General features: G+C 43.0%; 1 protein-coding gene across 4 annotated transcripts in view; it reads left to right on the forward strand.

The window, feature by feature from the left end:
- The window catches only part of cd276 (CD276 molecule), a 459,683-nt gene that overhangs the window by 53,992 nt on the left and 382,261 nt on the right, over positions 1-23,430 (forward strand). Inside the window, exon 2 of one of the 4 annotated variants that reach the window (XM_072282362.1) lies at positions 10,356-10,447. The exons of the other annotated variants lie outside the window; for them this stretch is intronic. The gene's annotated coding sequence lies outside the window, so the exon portion shown is untranslated. The remainder of the gene's footprint in view (positions 1-10,355; positions 10,448-23,430) is intronic. 4 annotated transcript variants of the gene reach the window in all.

Consider the following 23,430-nt stretch of genomic DNA (forward strand, 5'->3'; position numbering starts at 1 on the left):
GCTGCTAGAGAAGCACATAAACAGGGAATTTGAGCTTGCGATAGCGAAGATAAGGTCCGAGAGTCAGTCCTCTGGTTCTAGGAAACCGTTTGTTGCTAGTCAGGATGTTAAATTGGCTCCTCCATTTAATGAGGTAGGAATAGATAAATATTTCCAGCATTTTGAGACAGTTGCTTGGATTTCAGAGTGGCCGAAAGAGAAATGGTCAGTGCCGTTACAAAGTGTAATTAGAGGTAAAGCACAACATGTTTATACAGCTTTAACTGCTGAACAAGCACTTGATTATGATATTGTGATGCAGCATTAGCTGAAAGCATATGAACTGGTTCTGGAAGCTTATCGAGAAAGATTTAGAAATTTGAAGAAATCTATGGACCAAACTTATGTGGAATTTGCTTATGATAAATCTCTGTGTTTTGAGCGATGGGTTACCTCTAAAAATGTGAATGGGGAGTATGATACCTTGAAAGAGTTGATTTTAATGGAGGAATTTAAAAGGTGTCTCCCTATTGACATAAAGATATACTTAAATTAGAGGGACACTGCTACATTGCAGGAATCTGCTAAATTAGCAGATGAGTATGCTTTAATCCATAAGAGTAAATTTCCTTTGGGTAGAACTATAAGAAAAATTTAGCATGGATAGTCAGGGTAGACCAGAAATTAAATCTGATATTAGTGCGAAAGGTAAGGAGGAAGGGAAACAAGTGAAGGAAAGGCCTTTTAGTCCTATTTGTAATTATTGCGAGAAACCTGGTCGTGTAATAGCTAACTGTTTCCGACTGAAGAAGAGGGAGGAGGAGGCAGTCCTAGATGCTTGTGTGCAACATATGGAAAAACCTGTAAATCCACAGGGTTCGAGAAATTCAAATGAAGCTTTGTCAGGGTCTGACCAGGTTAAGAGGGGATATGATCATTTTATAACTGAGGGATTTGTATCCTTGAAAGAGGAGTCCACTGCAGTGCCAATAAAAATTCTTAGGGATACTGGAGCTTCTCAGTCACTTATGTTAGACAGTGTTCTAAAGTTTAGTAATGAGTCTGATATTGGTGAGGTAAACTATATAAGAAGTGTTGGAAGTGCCCTTATGCCTGTACATCTGCATAGAGTAATTTTAAGGTCAGGGTTGGTTTCAGGACCTGTTATAGTAGGACTACAACCCAGTTTACCTGTGAATGATGTTTCTCTAGCAGAAACCTAGCAGATGGACAAGTTTTTCCAGAAGTGCATTTGACAATTAAGCCCATCTCTGATAAACCAAAGATGGATTCTAACAGGGATTCCTCCTGTGTTGTAACCCGAGCTATAGAAAAAAAGATTGCTGATGCGGATGGGTCTGCAAACCATGACCATTCAATTTGGGACTCAAATTTTTTTGATTTGTCAGAGACTTTCTTACCTTCATTGTTTGATCGAGATTCTTGTAGTAAGTCTGACCATGAAGATTTGTCTCTGTCTGGGAAGGAAATGAGACAAATGCAAGATGCCCTTTCATTTGTGTTCAGTTATTTCTGTTTTAGTGTGTGTGTTTTCACTTTTTTCATCACTTGTCAGACGTGATCAAAGACTGGAAAGCAACAAAATACTTCGATTACGTTCAAGTTTTAGGAAAACACCAGAACAACTGGAGAATTTTGGCGAGCAAAAATATTTTTCCTTGAATCTGATGCTCCTAACTATGAACACAGATGTCAATATTGTGGATGTGGCACTGAAGCAAGTCCATCGCAACCTAAGTTGAGCTCCAAAGGTCTCCATTTTCAGCCAGCAGTGATAATTCCTGGTAAACCAGCCAACATTCCTTAAGGTTGATCTGTTTTCCTGGTCAAGGATGTGATGCTATTGTGGTTCCTGGCAGAAGTCCTGGCTCTTCTTTGATTAAGTGCCTTTGCAATGCTGTACTCCCTTAGTATTGTTCAGTGTGGCAAATGCAGATATAGTCCTCAGCCTATTGACCACAGGAGGAAGAAACCCGAGGTCCATGAGCCAGTCCTGATTATGGGAGGGGGTCAAGAGTTTTAAGTTCGTTGGCAGTACCATATTGGAGGATCTATCCTGGGATCAGCATGTCAGTGTCATCACAAAGAAGGCTGACAGCACCTCTGATTCTTAGATTACATGGATTTGGCATATCACTAATATCTTTCAGAAACACCTACAGATGCACAATGCAGAGTATCTTGACTGGTTGCATCATAGCCTGGTATGGAAACACCAATGCCCAGGAATGGAAAAGGCTGCAGAAAGTGGTGGATGTAGCCCAGTCCATCACAGGCGAAACCTTCCCCACAGTTGAATACATTTACATTCAGCGCTGCCACAGGGAAGCAGCATCTATCGTTAAATATCCTCACCATATCGGGCACGTGCTTCTTGCTACTACCAGTAGGCAAAAAGCAGAGAATCCTGAAGTCCTACACCATCAACGTCAGGAACAGTTATAACCCTGCAATCGTCAGGCTCTAGAACCAGTGAGGATCACTTCACTCATCACTACTCTGAACTGATTCTACATCCTCACACTCACTTTCACGGACTCCTTACAACTTCTGTTCTCAGAGTTACTTCTATTTGCACAGTTCATCTTCTGAACATCTGTTTGTTTATGTGTAAGTTTTTTTTTGTAAAATTCTATTGTATTTTCTGTTCTGTAACTCTAAATCTTACACACTAGTTAAAAGAGAAACACAGAGCCAGGAGATAACTTGCGTACATTAGTTAAGTTTTTACTTTCAGCAAAGCATGCACGTATGATGTGGTGGCGTGTTGACATATGCCAATCATGTACTATTCCATATAATCCATACTGAATTGCATAAACAACCAAAGAATGCTTAATCGAACAATATATTTACAATATTACTCAAAGATCACTGAAATGTTAAATACACAACTCTCCTCCCTGCTTAGCAATAAACTCCAACTTAATATAGAATGCATCTCAACCATATACATGGTATCCTATATACACACCCACAGGCATAGAAAATTTTAAAATGTCCAATTCAGGTCTAAAGATTTAATTGTGGTTGAGGGTTTCTTACTTTTGTGGGATAGTGTCATTCCTAACCTGCCGGGGTGGGGGGAGGGGGGTCACTCTGCTCGGCAGGTGAGACGTAGCTGTGAAACAGTCTCAGGTTCGGGGCCTTGTCTGCAGCTATTGTAGGAGTTGACGCTGGGACTGCTGGCAGTGGTTCTGACAGCCCTGGAGACCCTTCTGTGGTGGTTGATGAACAGTAATGAGGGTAAACTCCATATACAAGAACTGGCTGAAATGTTTTACACCCCAAACCAGGCCTCTATCAATCTGTGCTTAACTCTTCTATACAGCGGTAAGTAGGGTTGCCAACTGTCCTGTATTAGCCAGGACATCCCTTATATTGCGCTAAACTGGTTTGTCCCACACGGGACCGCCCTTGTCCTGTATTTCCCCTGCTAAGGTAGAGCGTTCCTATGAAACCGTTCATAAGCCGAAATGGCGTAAAACAAAGAAGCAACTACCATTAATTTATGCAGGAAAAATTTTTGAGCATTCCCAGACCCAAAAAATAACCTACCAAATCATACCAAATAACACATAAAACCTAAAATAACACTAACATATAGTAAAAGCAGAATCGGGAAGATTAAGCCAAAACCGATTTGTAGAAAAAGATCGGCACGTACATGCATGCACACGTCACGTATGTGCACACAGGTGCCTGCGCAAGGCTTCACGGTCATGGTAGTCTTTCTCGGGGTAAACACACAAGTGTCCTGTATTTGACTGCTACTTTTGTCCCTTAATTGGGAGTGAGAAAGTTGGCAACCCTGGCAGTAAGGGAAAGAGAAACAAAGGCTACGAGGCATTGACTTCCATCACTCATAGCACGTGGCATGACTGCACCTATACAATAAGGTGAGGCTTTACAGGCAAGCTTCTCTGTACGATGTGGATCATAATGTGTGAGCGCAGTGTCTGATGTCACTGTTTCCTTTGTATTTTGGAAAAGCACCTCACACTGTTTTGTCCATTGCCATTTCCTCTCAAACTGTAGTAATGAGTTCAGGGGTGGAACACAGTAGCCAGGTTTGGCCAGAATCTGTTATAGTAATTGACAAATCCTAATAAGGACTGCAACTGTGACACATCATTTGGCCTTGTGGCATTCACCACTGAATTTTCTCTGCACACTTGTGTGAATTTGTGCGTAAATGGTGTGGCCACAGTGAGTCATCCTGGTTAGCAGGTCAGGCCACATCCGTGGGAAGTGAAATGAAGTTGGCGTTTCTGGTTGGAGATTTCTCAGCAGAACTGAGAAAGAGAAGACTTCTGGATCTGAAATGTTAGCTCTGTTAAAGCTTGTTGTTATTAGGAACTTATTTCACTGATTTAAGCAGCCTATGCTCAGTGGTCAATGTATTAGGAACCTCCTCTACCTAATAAAGTGGTCACTGTGTGTATGTTCTTCTGCTGCTGTCGACCATTTACTTCATGGTTTGACGTGTTGTTCGTTCAGAGATGCTCTTCTGCACACCACTGTTGTAACGCCTGATTACAGATTATTTGAGTTACTGTCGCCTTCCTGTCAGCTTGAACCAGTCTGCTCTGACCTCTCACATTGCCAAGGCATCTTCACCCCTTCTTTGTAAACACTGGAGACTCTTGTGTGCAAAAGTCCCAGGGGATCAGCAGTTTCTGAGATACTCAAACAACCCCATCTGGCACAAACAATCATTCCATGGTCAAAGTCACTTAGATCACATTTCTTCCTAATTCTGATGTTTGGGCTGAACAACAACTGAAGCTCTTAACCATGTCTGCATGGTTTGATGAATTGAGCTGTTGCAGATGATTGATAAATTAGATATTGGTATTAATGAGCTGGTGTACAAGCGTACCTAGTAAAGTGGCCACTGAGTGTCAGTCAGTTATTCACTCATGAATTAACGGGTGAGAAAAATTAACATCCATTGATATAAGTGACACAATAATTTCTAATCAGTCCAACAAATGATCCCTTCCGCATGATTTTAACCAAACATACTGTGCAGAAATACCATCCCATCAGCCTTACTCCCGGATCAATGGCGTCTGAGTTGTGCAGCGGAGAAGAAACTTGGAAAAATCGAAGGCGTGAGGCAAGGTTGTATCAGTCGCACCAGTTTTGCATCCCTGAAGAAGGGCTTTTGCCCAAATCATCGATTGCTTATTCATTTCCATAGAAGCTGTCTGACCTGCTGAGTTCCTCCAGCATTTTGTGTGTGTAATTTTGCAAAGACCTGGTTGAATTAAATTAACTCTGCACTGTATCATCTTTCTCACCGGTTTTATAAACCTTTATAAGGTCTCCTTCCCCTCAGCCTCGTTCGCTCTGGGGAAAGCAGTTTAAGTTTATCTGGTCTATCCTCATAACTTAAGCCCTTCAGACTTGGCAACATTCTTGTGAGTCATTTCTATACACCCTCTACCTTAATGACGTCCTACCTATAGTATGGCAAACAAAACTACTAATAATATTCCAGGTCCATTTTAACCATAGTCTTGCTCAGGCGCAATATCAGGTTTGTCATTATCACTGATCTACATCATGAAATTTGTTGTTTAGTGGCAATAGTACAGTGCAAGGCGTAAAATTACTATAGGTGGTACCCTCCATGGATGCTGAGTTCCTCCACCATTTTGTGTTGCTCAAAATTTGTAGCAACTGAAGAATACTTTATGTATCTTTCTCCTCACCTGATCTCACCTATCACCTACCGGCTTGTCCTCCTCCCTCCCACCCCCACCACCACTACTTAACTGGCTTTGTCTCCTTCCCTTTCCAGTCCTGATGAAGGGTCTTGTCCCGAAACATCAGCTGTGTATTCCCGTCCATAGATGCTAAGCAACATACACAGAATACTGGAGGAACTCAGCAGGCCAGGCAGCATCCATGGAAAAGAGTAAACAGTCGATGTTTCAGGCCAAAACCCTTCTTCAGGACTGATGAAAATGCTGCCTGACTTGCTGAGTTCCTCCAGCATTTTGTGTGTATTGCTGATGGCCAGAAATTTGTTATTTTTCAGCACAGTACAGTGCAAAGGTATAAAGTTATTATAAACCACAAAAATGAATAGAAGTTTCATGGAACATTCAGAAATGTGATGGCAGAGAAATCTGAATCATTAGGTGTTTGTCTTCAGGCTCCTTCCTGTACCTTTACCATGATGGTTGGTTGACCATTTCCAAACAGCTTGTAGATCATGAGATCTTTCTGATTTATCATTTTTATTTTAGGTTCATCAACTTTTCGGGTAATATTTCTTTACAAATACTTATTACTAGTATTTTTCTATTTACACTGGGCTTTTGATGTTCTATTATTTCTGGAAGTTTTGTTTTGTTTCATCTGTGAAGACAGGAGCAAAACATTGCTTATTTCCTCTTCCATTTCCTTATTCCCAATCTCTCTCTCTGTGTAATTGATCTCTATTTTACCTCATAACTTTTTCCTTTTTTTCAGACAGATAAAAACTCTTATAGTTTTTTGCAAGCGGACTCACATATTCCATCTTTCCTTTACTAATTTATCAGAAGCCTTTGTTGAGTTCTAAAATGCTCCCAAACATCAAACTTACTGTTTTTCCTGGCAACATAGTAAGCCATTTCCTTAAATTTTGTTCTTTTTAGTCTTTCCTGCATTCCACAGTTGGAACACTTGCTAGCTGAGCTTCAGTGTCTCAAAAGGAATGTATATGAGAGCACGGAGAGCTTTGGAGGCCAAGTCATCTCTGCATCCCCACAGACGCTCAACGCTCTGTGTTCCTCCAGCAGACTGTTGGTTTGTCCATATTAGGGCATCTGCAGTGTCCTGTGTCTCCATAGTTCCTAGGGATCTCCTGAGTCCACCTGTAACGATAGATGGCTCCTCAGTTTGATGCCTTAACCAAAAGCTATTTATTTATTTAGGAATACAGCTCAGGATAGGAACTTCTGGCCCTCCGAGCCGCCAGAAACTCCTGATTTAACCCTAGCCTAATCACGGGACAATTTGCATTGACCACTTAACTTACTAATCAGTACATCTTTGGACTGTGGGAGGAAACGAGAGTATCTGGAGCATACCCATGCTTTCCATGGGGAGGACATACAAATCCCTTACAGTGGACGCTGGGATTGAACTCTAAACACTGATGCCCCAAGCTGTAATAGTGTCACGCAAAGCACTATGCTACCTTGGCTATGCCCTTTCTAATTAGAGGTTCTGGGAGGCGGGGGGAAGAAAAAGCTGCGCGATTGTACTTCTGGGCATGAAGCAATCCTTCGGTACGGCACGAGGAAAGCCTAGAGTGTCTCTTAATGAACTAACATGCTGTCCTGTACCCATATTTGACAGTACCCTCAACGGACTCACAACCACGTGGAGGGTGAGAGTGGTGAGAGATAGGGGAGTCCACTCAATTGTGATATTTTTAAAAAGCACTTGAATATCACACCCCTAAAACTTTTGGGAGAGCAGCAAAGGCTAAAGTGGGTGTGTGAGAGTGTAGACGTGCTGAGCGGGACAACATTTGAAAACACACGCTTAAATAGAAATACAGGTGTTCCCTGCTTTTCGAACGTTCACTTTACAAAACCTCACTGTTACGAAAGACGTACATTAGTACCCTGATTTCGCTTTCAGAAGGTGTTTTCACTGTTACGAAGAAAGGCAGCGTGCGATAAAAAATCAGTGCGCGATAAAAGGCAGCGTGCGCCCCGAGCAGCCGCTCTCCCCCGGATTCGGAACAGCATTGCTTTAACACGTTGCATTGAGCAGCTGTTAGCAAGATGAGTTCTAAGGTGTCGGAAAAGCCTGAAAGAGTAAGGGTGTTACGCTTAGCTAAAACTAGACATAATTAAGCGTTTCGATCGTGGTGAACGAAGCAAGGACAAAGTGAATTTGGCTTGTGGAAGTTGACGAAGATGATGTTGAAGAGGTTTTGGCATCCCATGACCAAGAACTGATAGATGAAGAGCTGATGCAATTGGAAGAGGAAAGGATAACAATCGAAACCAAATGCAGAAAATGAAGCAACTGCGTGAGATTTTCGCTGCAATGATAAAGTACAACTTTAATTTTGAAAGGGTACGTAGGTTTAGGGGATATTTGCAGGATGATTTGAGTGCTTACAAACAACTGTGTGATAGAAAAATGTCCGAGGTTCAGCAGTAAAGCAAGCCTTCCACATCAGCCACAGCAGACAATGAACCTCGACCTTTGACATCGAGGCGGGCAGTCATAGGAGAAGATGAGCTGCCTGCCCTGATCGACGATGAGATGACACCCCCGTGTCCCACCACCCCAACTCCCGGGCCCCGGACAGATACTGTACCGATTCGCGGAGAATGCAGCGGTAGCCGGGAGGCACACAGCACATCTTTAAGAAAAAAGCCAAAATAAACATGCTGATTAATTAGGTGCCGCCTAGCACGTAATTGTCGACCCAGATCAAAGGCGATGCAATCGATTACACAGTGCATTAAGATAGAACAAGGTAAAACAATAACAATGCAGCATAAAGTGTAACAACTGCAGAGAAAGTGCAGTACAGGTAAACAATAAAATGTAAAATGATATCAAGGTCAATTACAAGATCAAGAGTCCATCCTGTCATTCTAGGAAACCATTTAATAGTTTTCTAACAAGCACTAGAACTCACAGTAGAACTAACATGGACTGCAAGTTAGCACAAAGAGGTCAAGAGAAATGGGGGAAAGGGGAGACCATCTATCACGATATCGTTAAACTGCACGGTATGTGTCACACCTGCAAACTCTGCAGGAGATCAGCAAAGATTAAAGGGCATCTGTGGTGCGTGGGCAGGGAGATAGTGTCTGGTTTTGTCTGTATCGGCACTAATGCATGCCACTGCCTTCCTCCTGAAGTACTTCATGGTGGTAGGTGATAGAGCTACTGGGTTAACTGTTTTTCACCCACCACCCTCTGTGTAGAAAATTATACGCCTTTATGCCTTTCAGTTTCTCCTGTCTTCAGCTTAAACCTATACCCTTTAGTTCTAAACACCACAATTATACTGCCTTGAGTTCTTAGCTTTTAAATTTACAATGGCAATCATGAATCTCCCCATAACTAATGAAAATAGACTGTCAATCTTTATACTTTATACTTTATTGTCGCCAAACAATTGATACTAGAACGTAAATCGTCACAGCGATATTTGATTCTGCACTTCTCACTCCCTGGATTACAAGTATTAAATATTAAAAATATTAAAAATAGTGAAAATTAGTAAATATTAAAAATTTAAATTGTAAATCATAAATAGAAAATAGAAAAATGGAAAGTAAGGTAGTGCAAAAAAACCGAGAGGCAGGTCCGGATATTTGGAGGGTACGGCCCAGATCTAGGTCAGGATCTGTTCAGCAGTCTTATCACAGTTGGAAAGAAGCTGTTCCCAAATCTGGCCATATGAGTGTTCAAGCTCCTGAGCCTTCTCCTGGAGGGAAGAGGGACGAAACGTGTGTTGGCTGGGTGGGTCGTGTCCTTGATTATCCTGGCAGCACTGCTCCGACAGCGTGCGGTGTAAAGTGAGTCCAAGGACGGAAGATTGGTTTGTGTGATGTGCTGCGCTGTGTTCACGATCTTCTGCAGCTTCTTTCGGTCTTGGACAGGACAACTTCCATACCAGGTTATGATGCACCCTAGAAGGATGCTTTCTATGGTGCATCTATAAAAATTAGTGAGGGTTTTAGGGGACAGGCCAAATTTCCTTAGTTTTCTCAGGAAGTAAAGGTGCTGGTGGGCCTTCTTGGCAGTGAACTCTGCTTGGTTGGACCAAGTCAAGTCATTTGTGATATTGACCCCGAGGAACTTAAAACTTTTGACCTGTTCCACTTGCGCACCACCGACGTAAATTGGGTCGTGCAGTCCGCTACTCCTTCTGAAGTCAACAACCAATTCCTTCGTCTTGCTGACGTTGAGAGATAGGTTATTGTCTTCGCACTGTGCCACCAGGTTCTTAATTTCCTCTCTGTACTCAAACTTATCATTACCCGAGATACGGCCTATAATTGTTGTGTCATCAGCAAACTTATATATTGAGTTCGATGGAAACTTGGCTACACAATCATGGGTGTACAGTGAGTACAGCAGGGGGCTGAGTCACAGCCTTGTGGGGCACCGGTGCTCAGAGTGATTGTAGAGGAGAGCTTGTCCCCTATTTTAACAGCCTGGGTCCTGTCTGTGAGGAAGTTGAAGATCCAGCTGCAGATCTGAGTGCTAAGGCCCAGGTTCCGGAGCTTAGGGATCAGTTTATTTGGAATGATGGTATTAAAGGCAGAGCGGTAGTCAATGAAAAGGAGCCTTACGTATGCGTCTTTATTCTCCAGGTGTTCTTAGGAGGAATGTAGGGCCAGAGAGATGACATCTGCCGTTGTCCTGTTGCTCCGGTAGGCGAATTGCAAAGTGTCGAGGTTGACCGGTAGGTAGGCTGTGGTTGATGTGTGCCATAACCAATCTCTCAAAGCACTTCATAGCAATTGATGTCAGAGCCACAGGTCGATAGTCATTCAGGCATGCCACCTTGCTCTTCTTTGGCACTGGGATTATCATTGCCTTCTTAAAACATGAGGGGATCTTAGACTGAAGCAGGGAGCAGTTGAAGATGTCAGCAAACACTCCAGCTAGCTCGCTTGCACAGGTCCGGAGAACCCGTCCTGGGACGCCATCTGGGCCCGTCGCCTTCCTTGGATTTATCTTCAGGAAGGCCCTTCTAACATCCTCCTCGATGCCACCAGGTCATGTTCATCTGTGAACACCATTGGAAATATTTTACAGGGTTTTGCTATTTCCTTTTATATGACAGGACCTATATTAGGGTCTGCTTTCAAGTCCAGGAAATAATAAGCAATGTTACAAACACAAAATGCTGGAGGAGCTCAGCAGGTCAGGCAGCACCTATGGAAATGAATGAACAGTTTTCCAGGTGCGGCCCTGTGGACGACTGACTCCAGGCTGATGCTGCCCACTGAGGCGTTGCGGGAGAAGGAGCATGAGGATTTTGTGGCGGTGGACGCTGCAGACGGAGGTCTTTGGAGTCGAGCGATCGATGGTGGGGAGAGCTTGCTACCAATTCTCGAGTCATTGAATCTTGAATACTGCATATTGTAACATTGTAACAGCGAATGTCAGTCTCCCCTTTCGCTGTGAAATGGGTGACATCTCTCTCTCCCTTGTTAGTGTGAGAGACAGAGAGAGGGAGGGAGGGGGAGAGAGAGAGAGAGAGAGAGAGAGAGAGAGAGAGAGAGAGAACAATGTTGAACTGCTGGGGAACTGAGATCATGGTGTCTCTTTGGGTGCTTTGCTGTTTGGTGCGTGGTGGGCATTGAAGCTTTCGATGAAATGTGTGGGAGAGGGGAAGGTTAATGCTTTGCTGCTGCTTGTGTGAGGATGGAGGATAAGGGGCTTTGGGGTTCTAATGTTTTTCTGTTGTTCATTCCTTTGGGGTTCTTCTGCTTTTCGTGGATGTCTGCGAAGGGTAAGAATTTCAGGTTGTGTGCTGTATATATTCTCTGATAATAAATGGAACCATTTGAACTATATGAACCGTTGACCTTTCAGGTCAAGACCCTTCATTAGGACTGGAAAGGAAGGGGGAAGATGCTGTAATAAGAAGGTGGTGGGGGAGGGGGAGAAGTACAAGTTAGTCGGTGATAGGTGAACCTAGGTGGGTGGGGGAAGGGAGGGAATGTTCATACCGTCAGGTTGGAGGCTACCTAGTCAGAATATGGGGAGTTGTTCCTCCAACCTGAGTGTAGCCTCATCGTGGCAGTAGAGGAGGCCATGGAATGACATATTGGAGTGGGAATGGGGAGTGGAATTAAATTGGTTGCCTGCCGAGAAATCCTACCTTTTGTGGATAGAACAAAGGCGGTCAAAAAAGTATTCCCCCAATCTATGTCAGGTCCCATGAGAGCTGCATTGATAACCAATCTATGTCAGGTCCCATGAGAGCTGCATTGATAACAAACCAGTAATCAGTTTTGGTGAAGGGACTATTAGCCCAGATGCTGGAGGAAAATGGAAGTCTAAAACAAAACCATAAAATGCTGGCATGACTCAACAGGTCAGGCAGAATCTGTGGAGAGAGAAGCAAGCTTAATGCTTCAGGTCCTTTCAAGAGAACTAGGAAAGAGAACAACTTAGTTCTGTGTTTCACTGACGTATGGTAGGGATGGATGAGATATTTCTGAACGTGTGAAACCAGGGTTATCTTGGTGATAAAGTTGTTGATAAAATCATCTGTTATTAGGATACCTTGAAATAGTCGAGTGGAAAACTTACTCCCCACTTGCACCTGCAGATGGGTCCTTAGTTTGCTACTTCTTGTAGAGGACGGAACCAAAAACAGTGTGGCGGGGCTGCAGTGGAGTGTCCATCTTGATATTTTGTGATTAAGTCTCTGGACAAGGGCTTGAAGAGACAATTTTCTGATTGCATGTTGCGTTGCTGCCTCTGTGATTCTGAGGTATTAAATGTGGTCCATGCTTCTTGGCTGCAATGCATTTTCTGCTTTAATGAGCAGGTACGACAATTAGTGACAAGGCAATGTCCTGTAATTGAATAACCAAAGTTTTAAGAGCATGGTCTTGTGATGTTTGGAGATAATGTGGCAAAGTGGTACAAACAGTAGAGCTGCTGCCTCATGGCTCCAGGGACCCAAGTTTGGTCTTGACCACCAGTGCTGCTTGGAGTTTACATGTTCTCCTCGTGACTTTTTGGGTTTCCTTCCAAAATCTCGAAGGAATGTTGGTTGGAAGGTTAAATGGAGTCAGTAAGTTGCCCTTAATATGTACTTAGGTGAGTGGTGGAACTGATGGAAATGTGGGAGAGCAGGAGGTTACAGGGAAGATTATTGTGTTATGGGATTGCTTTCTGAGCCAACATTGACTAGACACCTCCTCCTATATTATAAGACAATATGGAATGAGGCAAAAGCCTGGGAGGTGTTCCTCTGGCTGGGTTTCATAGGATGCAGCAGACTGTTGCTTGTTCCTGCACCGATGGGGAATGGTTTCTACTCACTTTAATTTTCTGATGGAAATTTTCAGGGGCAGCTTCTCAGGATGGGAACTGGCAACTTTTGTTGTAAACTCTTCAAAGTAAAGAAAAACTATTAATTGCACCAAGATGTCCGGAATGCTGGCAGGAAGAAGCCTATTGTTTGGTTCAATGTCCTCTGCACTCTTGCTTAGTTTTAAGCAAGTGTGCGTGAGTCATTTAAAGCCATGTAGTCTGTCAGGAGAGCGAAAGGACCTGATTTAAAAAAATACAGAAGGCAGTTTCACTACCAGTCTTCTGAAAAAGATTGACAATACTGGTAATTCTTTGCAGTCAGCAACAATTTATGTAACTTCCAATACAGTAAAATGTCCTAAGATTTGCAGAATGATTTCTTCAATAAATGACTCCAAGGCACATGAGATATTAGGACAGATAGCCATGGTTTGTTCAGAATAAATGTTTTCTGAGGCATATACTTTTTTTAACAGGGAGTACAGAATTTTAGAGAGATTTAGGGAAGGAATTCCAGAGTTTGTGGCAGTAGGTTGGAAGTGAAGGAGCACAGATATTCCAGCTGGTTTTGGGAATAGTGAAGTGAAAAAGAAAGGGGGTGTCTAGTTGTGATCTGGGAAAGATTTTAGTCAATTTGTGCACAGCAAGATCCCACCAACAGTTCTGTGTCATCCATGTGTAACAATGCCCAAGTGATAATTTTTTGGTAGTTCATTGGGGACCATTCCCACTTTTTTCCCCAAACTGATGATCTTCACAGAGTGGCGGACCAAGGAGGGGCGAAGGATGGCGGGCAGGTTGAGTGAGGGAGATGGGTGGAACTGGGAGACAGAGGCTGGTGGGCAGTGGGTGGATGTATACAGAAGAAGGGCAGATGGAGTCAGGTGGGAGAAGAGGAAGGTGAAAGTGGAGACAGCAGCTGGAGGGTGCGAAACAGGAACACGTGTACTGCCATTGCTAGAACAACACACAGTTTGCTGGAGAAACTCTGCAGGTTGTGAGAGGGAAAGAACTGTCCACATTTCAAGTCAAAAACGTACATCAGTCCCACTCCTGTCACACAAATCCTTTGTAGCAGAGTGATCTGCTACAAAGCAGTCAAGTCTGGCAACCCAGGCCTGTACCAGAAAACCAGGTACAGGCCATTTGTGGAGGGCTATTTCAAGGGCAAAAAGACAATTTCGAATGAGGTTGGAGGCGATACCAGATGCACGGCAACTCTGGCAGGGTCTGCAAGACATTTCTTCCTACAAAGCGAAACCCAATAGTATGAATGGAAGCAATGCTTCACTACCAAATGAACTCAATGCCTTCTATGCACACTTTGAAAGGGAGAGCACAACTACAGCTGTGAAGATCCCTGCTGCACCTGATGACCCTGTGATCTCTGTCTCAGAGGCTGATGTTAGGCTGTCTTTAAAGAGAGTGAATCCTCGCAAGGCGGAAGGTCCAGATGGAGTACCTGTGCCAACCAACTAGCGGGAGTATTCAAGAACATTTTCAATCTATCACTGCTACAGGCAGAAGTTCCCACTTGCTTCAAAAAGGCAACAATTATACCACTGCCAAAGAAGAATAATGTGGGCTGCAGTAATGACTATCGCCTGGTAGCACTCACATCGACAGTGATGAAATGCTTTGAGAGATCCTGCAAGGACCTGGACCCATTGCAATTTGCCTATTGCCACAATAGGTCAATGGCAGATGCAATCTCAACGGCTCTTCACAGAGCTTTAGACCACCTAGACAACACAAACACCTACGTCAAGATGCTGTTCATCGACTATAGCTTAGCATTTAATACCATCATTCCCACAATGCTGATTGAAAAGTTGCAGAACCTGGGCCTCTGTATCTCCCTCTGCAATTGGAGCCTCGACTTCCTAATTGGAAGACCACAGTCTGTGCTGATTGATGATAACATATCCTCCTCGCTGACGATCAACACTGGTGCACCTCAGGGGTATGTGCTTAGCTACTCTACTCTCTGTATACACATGACTGTGTGGCTAGGCAAGGCTCAAGTACCATCTACAAATTTGCTGACGATACAGCCATTGTTGGTAGAATCTCAGATGGTGACGAGAGGGAGTACAGGAGTGAGATATGCCAACTAGTGGAATGGTGCCGCAGCAACAAACTGACACTCAACATCGGTAAGACAAAAGAGCTGATTGTGGATTTCAGGAAGGGTAAGACAAAGGAGCACATACCAATCCTCAGAGAAGGATCAGTAGTGGAGAGAGTGAGCAGCTTCAAGTTCCTCAGTGTCAAGATCTCTGAGGATCTAACCTGGTCCCAAAACATTGATGTAGTCATAAAGAAGACAAGGCAACGGCTATACCTTATTAGGAGTTTGAAGCAATTTGGCATGTCAACAAATACACACAAAAACTTCTATAGTGGTACCTTGGAGAGCATTCTGACAGGCTGCATAATTGTCTGGTATGGAGGGGCTACTGCACAGGACCGAAAGAAGCTGCAGAAGGTTGTAAATCTAGTCAGCTCCTTCTTGGGCACTAGACTACAAAGTACCCAGGACATCTTTAGGGAGCGGAGTCTCAGAATGGCAGCATCCATTATTAAAGACCTCCAGCACCCAGGACATGCCATTTTCTCACTGTTACCATCAGGTAGGAGATACAGAAGCCTGAAGGCACACACTCAGTGATTCAGGAACAGATTCTTCCCCTCTGTCATCCAATTCCTGAATGGACTTTGAAGCTTTGGACACTACCTCATTTTTTTTAATATACAGTATTTCTGTTTTTGCACATTTAAAAATATTCAATATACGGAATTGATTTACTTGTTTATTTATTATTATGTTTATTTTATTTATTATTATTATTTTTTTTTCTCTCTCTGCTAGATTATGTATTGCATTGAACTGCTGCTGCTAAGTTAACAAATTTCACGTCACATGCCTGTGATAATAAACCTGGTTCTGATCTCACCAGTGATAAAAAAAAAGCATTTTCCTCTCTCTGTAGCAGAGCAATCTCACCAGCAGTAAAAAGGCTGTCTCCCCTCTCTGTAGCAGAAAGATCTGACCAGCGATAAAAATGCAGTTTTCCCTCTCCAGCAGCAGAGCAATCCCCCAGCGATTTAAAAAGGCAGGCAGCCAACACTTCAATCTCCCTCATCATTTTAATCAGTGAACAATGGAAGTTTTAATCGGCGAAGTAGAGTGAACATCGGCTTGCAACCTTCTCTCCACGAGGTTCCCACGCGCTGCCTCTGCCTCCTGGAATCACCTCGGAGACTGCAGAGTGCTGAAACACCCAAACGATATCCAAACTGCAAACAGTTCTGGAATCACATTCAAGATGAAATATATGATTTCATGATGTAGCTGGAAGATGTCGACCAAAGGAGCATTGTACACAGGCGCCATCTTGACTGGAAGCTGCACTACTTTAAGGGATAAGGGGCAGAATTAAATGAGGGATCCGTTTTAGTCAGCAAAACAAAGCACTCTGATTTTTTCTTCTTGTTCAAGGCTAATTGTTGGTTTGAATGGAAAATAAGAACATTTACAGAACTGAGAACTTTCAGAGAATGGCCTGGTGACCTGCGACTCCTTGAAATATCAAATTAGACTGGTGTGAGAATTGCCAATGATACCATATGGGAATATTCACTCATCAGGGTATTTAGGGGCCTTTGTTGGCAATGATTAATTGAAATCTCTGCTGGCTAAATGCCACTTTGGGTTAAGTTGCATTCTTTTCTCTATGGATGGTTTCAGGCTTCAGAGCGAACTTGAAGCCTGTAGAGTGGGGATGTAAGGGGTAATTCTTTCTTCACACAGAGAGTGGTAAGTTCATGGAACACACTGTCGGGGTGGTAGTAGAGACAGATATATTAGGGACATTTAAGAGACTCTTAGATAGGTACATGGATGAAAGAAAAATGGAGGGCTGTCTAGGAGGGAAGCATTAGATTTATCTTGAAGTAGTTTATTTTCACCCGGTGGCCACTTAATTAGGTACCCTTGTACACCTGCTCATTAATGCAAATATCTAATCAATCATGTGACAGCAACTCAAAGCATAAAAGCATGCGGACAGGGTCAAGAGATTCAGTTGTTATTCAGGTCAGACTTTAGAATGGGGAAGAAATGTGATCTAAGTGACTTTGACCGAGGTGGTAGACAGGGTCGTTTGAGTATCTCAGAAATTGTTGATCTCTTGAGATTTTTACGCGTAACAGTCTCCAAAGTTTACCAAGAATGATGCGAAAACAAAAAAAAAGTCCAGTGAGCAGCAGTTCAGTTGAGCAAAGATGCCTTGTTAATGAGAGAGGTCATAGGAAAATGGCCAGACTGATTCAAGCAGTAACTCAGATAATCATACATTACAATAGTGGTGTGCAGAAGAACATCTGCGAATGCACAACGTGTCGAGCCTTGAAATGGATGGGCTACAGCAGCAGAAGATGATAGGCAATAGACATTAGGTGCAGGAGTAGGCCATTCGGCCCTTCGAACCAGCACTGCCATTCACTGTGATCATGGCTGATCATCCACAATCAGTACCCCGTTCCTGATTTCTCCCCATATCCCTTGACTTCACTATCGTTAAGAGTTCTATCTAACTCTTTCTTGAAAGCATCCAGAGAATTGGCCTCCACTGCCTTCTGGGGCACAGCATTCCACAGATCCACAACTGTCTGGGTGAAGAAGTTTTTCCTCAACTCCGTTCTAAATGGCCTACTCCTTATTCTCAAATTGTGGCCTCTGGTTCTGGACTCCCCCAACATCAGGAACATGTTTCCTGCCTCTAGCATGTCCAATCCCTTAATAATCTTATACGTTTCAATCAGATCCCTCTCATCCTTCTAAATTCCAGTGTATACAAGCCCAGTCGCTCCAATCTTTCAACATATGACAGTCCCGCCATCCCAGGAATTAGCCTTGTGAATCTATGCTGCACTCCCTCAATAGCAAGAATGTCCTTCCTCAAATTTGGAGACCAAAACTACACAATACAGTACTCCAGTGTGGTCTCATCAGGGCCCTGTACAACTGCAGAAGGACCTCTTTGCTCCTATACTCAACTCCCCTTGTTATGAAAACCATGAACATATACTCAGTGACCACTTTAGCAGCAACAGGATTCACCTGATTATGTGGCGACTAAGTATAGGTCAGCACAACATCATGGGCTGAAGGCCCTGTATTGTTTCTGTTTTATGTTCTGTATCAGTGTACAGTTTTGGTTCTGTTTTTTTGAGGAGGGGTAATCTGCAGGTCACTCTTGGGAAGGTGTAGAACCTGTTTAGCACCCCCCACCCCCGCCTATCATGGTCACGTGAAGCCATGGGAGCAGGTGGTGGATGGTCGTGTGAGCAGCTGGCGCATCTCACAAGGCCTGGTTATGCGACCACTGACGCCAGGCAGACAGTCTCTGAAAAGTTATAATGGCTGGGGTCACCTGTCTTGTAAACACACTGCCCAGAAGAAAGCAATGGCAAACCACTTCTGTCAAAAAATTTGCCAAGAACACTCATGGTCATGGGACCATGATCGCCTATGTCATACAATGATGATGAATCCTGCATTGGAAACAGTCCAGATAAGGTTGATTACTGGATGAAGAGGCTGATTTGAGGAAAGGTCAAGGACACTAACCCTATACATTTGGAGGAAAGCATAAATGCAGAATTCGGCCATTCAGTCTATTGAGTCTGCTCTGCCATGTAATCATGGCTGATTTTTTTTTCAAACCCCTTCTTCCCCTAGCCCTTAACCCCTAATCAAGAACCTATGAATTTCTGCCTTAAATATACCCAATGGCTTGGACTTCACAGCCCTCTGTGGCAATGAATTCCGCAAATTCACCACCGTCTGGCTGAAGAAATCATCCTTATCTCAGTCTTAAAGGGACACTCCTTTACTCTGAGGCTGTGTCCTTGGATTCTTGATTCTCCTACCAATGAAAACATCTACTCCACGCCCACTCTATTCAGGCTTTTTGATATCTGGTATTTTTCAGTATCAGAATCAGCTTTATTATCACTGCCAAATGCCATGAAATTTGTTGTGATTCTCTTTTTTTTCTTGTTTTACATCTCCACTCCTCTTTCTGAACTCCATCATGTACATCTAGAGACATCAGTCTTCATATGCTGCCTCAAGAATGAGGTAATATTATTGAATCAAGAGATTCTCAGAGTCACTGGCAAACAGACGCTGAGGAAACACTTCTACTGGCGCTGGGATCTAGAATGGGGCGTGGGGAATCTCCTTCAGAATAAGGGAATATCCATTTAAGATGGAGTTGCAGGGAAGGTTCTTCTCAGAAGGTCTTAAATCTTAGGAGTTCTCCACTCCAGAAACTGTTGAGGCTCAATCTTTGAAATAGCATTTTGTTCCTGGGAAATGCGGAAATGTAGAGCTGAGGCAAAGATCAGATTGGTCAGGCTCTTCACAAATGACAGAGCAGAGCTGGGAGGCCATAAGCCACTGCTTCTTAAGTTCCTGCATCCCTTGTTTTTGATTCTCTGTTCACTTGTAGCTTTCTTCTCTCTAAACAGGAAGGTGATAGGCCATTCCATGATGTTAATGCCCTTCTGAACTGATGTTTTGTTTCAACATTGAGGGAGTACCAACTTACGGGTGAAAGACTGAACTGGAATTGGTTTATTATTGTCACATGTACCAAGGCATAGTGAACAGCTTGTCTTGCACACTGTTCATACAGATGAGATCATTACACAGGATATTGAGATAGAACAAAGTAAAACAGTAACAATTCAGCTAAAGTTTGCCAGTTACAGATAAAGTGTAGTGCAGGTAGACAATAAGGTGCAAGGTCATAACAAGGTAGATGGTAAGGTTAAGAGTCCATCTTATTGTACTCGGGAACTATTCAATAGTCTTATTACAGCAGAGTAGAATCTGTCCTTGAGCTCAGTGGTACGTGCTTTCAGGGTTTTGTATCTTCTGATCAATGGGAGGATTGTAGACGCCCAAGTACACCCATGGAACCAGTTAACCTACTGACCTGTACGTCTTTGGAATGTGGGAGGAAGCTAGAGCACTGAGAGGAAACCCACGTGGTCACATTTGAGAGATATTTAGATAAATACATGGATGGGAGGGGTACGGACGGCTATGGTCCAGGCGTGGATTGATGGGACCAGGTAAAGAAACAGTTTGACATGGACTAGATGGGCTGATGGGCCCCTTTCTGTGCTGTAGTGCTGTATAACTCTATAATTCTAGAAAGCTCAGGATGGGTGGGGTCTTTGATTATGCTGCTGCTATGCTGAGACAGCGAGAAGTGTGAGACAGGATCAATTGGAGGAGGCTGATTTCTGCGATGAACTGAAGTGTGTCCACAACTCTCTGCAGTTTCTTGTGACGGCATAGCAGTTGCTGTACCAAATCGTGATGTATCTGGGTAGGATGCTTTCTATGTGCGTTGATAAAATTGGTTAGGGGTCAACAGGGACATGCTGAATTTCTTTAGCCCTTGAGGAAGTAGAGGAATTGGTGAGTTTTGCCTGATCAATTCAAGGCAATGATTCTGTGAGAAGTAATCCACTTTGCTTGGTTTTTCATCACCACAGTACCTGAAATGTCCACCACCAGCACTACTCTCTTCACCTGAGCTCTGATATATTTTGTGCCCAGAAGAGGTACAGAATGGACCTGATGAAGGGTCTCGGCCCGAAACGTCGACTGTACCTCTTCCTAGAGATGCTGCCTGGCCTGCTGCGTTCACCGACAGAATGGTTCGGTTTTCTTCCAACTTTATATTTCTGCCTGGTCGATGTAGAAAAATTTTCATAGGATACTGGCAATCCACTGTCCTACCAAAGCTTTTCTCTTGTCATATTTTTGTTAACAAGTGCAAGTTATAGGTCACTGTACTCTTTCAATTTTGTGTAATTAGAAACTTGATTTCTCTCTCCAGAGTGAAATGCAACAATGAACATTTCTAGGAGATGTGATCCCTTTTTGGATTGACTGAGTGTTGGTCACTCTTGTGATCCTAACACGATTGCCACACTGGTGTTACCCATGATGTGGTAATTCAATGTGAAGTGCTCCTTTTGGAATATCGGGATACCTGAACTATGGTTTTCCAGGGACACCCATCATTCATGGGCCAACGTGGTCTGAACAACCTTTATGCTGGGTAGGACTGCTGTCCGGTAAACTTTAACGTTGAGAGGTTGCATGGAGTCCAAAACGTAGCATGTCCGATAATGCACTCTATTTCTACAGAAGTGATAGCGAAGTACAAAGTTCAATGCACATACAGTATATGTCACCATATACTTCCTTAAGATTTACTTTGTTGTAGACACTTAAAAGAAAATAAAGAAATACAAAAGAATTTATGAAAGACTTTAAGTAACCAAGTTTGACGAACAACCAATATGCAAAAGAAGACAAATTGTACAAATAATAAAAATGTAAACAAATAATACTGCGTTGTAAAGTCCTTGGAGTGAGTCTTTTGGTTGTGGAATCCATTCAGTGCTGGGGTGAGTGAATTTATTCTCAGTGGTTCAGGAACCTGATGGTTGAAGGGTAATAACCGTTCCTAAACCTGGTTGTATAGGACCTAAGGCTGGTTGTAAAGTTGTATAGTACCTCCTGGTTGCATAATACCTCTTGCCCAATAGTAGCAGTGTAAAAAGAACATGACCTGAATGGTGAGGTCCTTGATGATGGATTCTGCTTTCCTGTGGCAGAGCTCTCTGTAAACGTGCGCAATGATGGGGAGGGTTTTGTCTGTGATGGACTGGGCTGCATCCACCACTTTCTATAGACCCTTCCTTCCCTGGGCATCAGATGCAACCACAGGATACTCTCCTGTGTGCATGTAAAGAAGTTTGTCAAAGTTTAAGATGACATGCTGATTCTATGCAAACCCCTAAGAAAGTAAGGTGCTGTCGTGCCTTCCTGTGATGGCATGTACACCAGTTGACAGTAGTTTTTGGGAAATGACATTGAACAATACATTCACTTTCTATCTGAAATTGCCTTTACATTTGTATCTTTTAGGGAGCTACATAACATTGCCCTTATTTATCTTTAATAGTTTTTGGAACAAAAACACCCAAATGTTAATGGCATGCCAGTCCTGATGAAGAGGCTTGAATGAAACATTGACTCTGTAATTCCCTTCATAGATACTGCCTGACCTGCCAAGTTCTTCCAGCATGTTGTGTGTTGCTCCAAATGTTAGTAATATTAAAATTAACGCGTGGGTAATAATAACTTGCTTGTTGCCAGGACTACATACAAATCCAGTTTTGTGTGCTTAAAAAAAATCCTGTTCCTGTGGAAGTCGGCAATGTGATATATTTAGAATTGGAATGTACAAGTGCAACAATATCTCAAATGATAAATTTATACCTCAGTTTGACAGCCATGGTGCTTTGGCAGAGGAAAGTGTAGTGTAATTATAGCATGATATAATTAACCAGTAAATGATACCCATGTAATATTTTTCAGATGATTTATCAATGGTTTTCAGATGGTACCAATGTTTGATAAGGAAGAACAATCATTATCTTTAGAAGACACACACAGCTAGAAAGTCTTTGAGCTTTGCTATGACTGACTGATCTGTAGCAATGAACTCAATCCAAGCAAAGATTGTATGGTTCGGATTCAGAATCAGAATCTGGTTTATTATCACTGACACAATGTCATGAACTTTGTTGCATTGTTTTTGGAGTGCAGTGTAAGTTACAAACAATACAAAGTGCAAAAGAGGAATAAATAAGATTGGATAAGAAAATCAGAAAAATGCAGGTGTTGAAATATTTTGTGTCTTACTCTGTAACTTCTCTCAGACATGCCAAGTGTTCCCAGCTGTACTAGGCCACTATTTCTGCTCCTGCCACTTTCCTGGAATACTTTCCATGAAGTCTCCATTACAAGAACAAAAGAGGACTATTGGGTTATTGTCCCATTTTCTGAGCCTGCTCAGAATCCGTTTCATTTGACCCCCTTGCCTCTTGCATTAAGGTCACCTGTCTACCTCCCAGGAATGTTCAGGGAATATTTTTCTGCTTTAAAGGCATTCAGTCTAAGTTATATCTGAATTTTGATTTCGTTGACAATATACTACATTATTATATTGCATGGTGTTTCCACTTCTATGGGTAAACTGCTTTGTGATGGTTTGGGGTTTGAAAGGGGTGCTATGTAAATGCAGAGCAGCGCACAAAACACAGCAGGTCAGGCAGCATCTATGAAGCGAAAAGGACATTTGAGGGCTCGAGTCAAGACTCTTCATCTGCACTGGGCTGGAATTGAGAGAATTCTTCTTGCCAATCTTGACCCGAAGTGCTGACTGCCCATTTCCCTCCACAGATACTGCCTGACCTGCTGAGTTCCAGTGTTATGCATGTTGTTCC

The sequence above is a fragment of the Mobula birostris genome, chromosome 18, assembly GCF_030028105.1.
Source record: "Mobula birostris isolate sMobBir1 chromosome 18, sMobBir1.hap1, whole genome shotgun sequence".
NCBI lineage: Eukaryota > Metazoa > Chordata > Chondrichthyes > Myliobatiformes > Myliobatidae > Mobula > Mobula birostris.